The 556-nt window shown below is 50.9% G+C and overlaps 1 protein-coding gene across 1 annotated transcript in view; it reads right to left on the bottom strand.

The window, feature by feature from the left end:
- Nucleotides 1–556, bottom strand: part of LOC104546269 (chromosome unknown open reading frame, human C1orf186) — a 3,083-nt gene that overhangs the window by 1,030 nt on the left and 1,497 nt on the right. The gene's annotated exons all lie outside the window — the stretch shown is intronic.

Raw genomic sequence — 556 nt, 5'->3', positions numbered from 1 at the left:
ACCCCACGGACCCCAACCCGCCCCACGGCAAAGCCAGTTCGGTGCAAATCTGTCACGGCAATAATTATTATTATGTATTGGAGCGAGCAAATGTCCATCAGTTCAATTACTGACGTGATTAATTGCACACGCTCTTCTCCCGCGATGAAAGATGCCGGTGTTAAATCACAGCGTCAAGGCCTCTTCCCGTGCAATGGAAATGAGTTTGACCCCTTTTTTTTTCAAATGCGGGCAGCAGTTTTGGGTGAAAGACTGGAAACTGCTGTAAACTGTACCTTCATCTGAATTAGTATTTTACAGCTGGATTCCGATGGGATTTTCCCACCACTTCACTAACAAGAGCAATAAAAGAAAACGTCCAGCGGGTCCCTGGGGGGTCTCAGTCCCTGCACTCCCCCCATGGGCTCTGAAGCTGCACCAGTTGCCCCCCAGACCAGACCCAGGACAAGGACTTGGTTGTGCTTCACAAACGGGGGACGTTGAAGCTTCGGGCAAGCGACTTTCACTCTGAGCTGGGCGACTGCGAGCACGAATGGGAAACACACCAGGTAAAGCT

This window comes from Mesitornis unicolor, unplaced genomic scaffold (assembly GCF_000695765.1).
Source record: "Mesitornis unicolor isolate BGI_N332 unplaced genomic scaffold, ASM69576v1 scaffold36279, whole genome shotgun sequence".
In the NCBI taxonomy this organism is placed as follows: domain Eukaryota; kingdom Metazoa; phylum Chordata; class Aves; order Mesitornithiformes; family Mesitornithidae; genus Mesitornis; species Mesitornis unicolor.
Note: the sequence above shows the minus strand (reverse complement) of the source record. Positions and strands in the feature narration are given on the sequence as shown.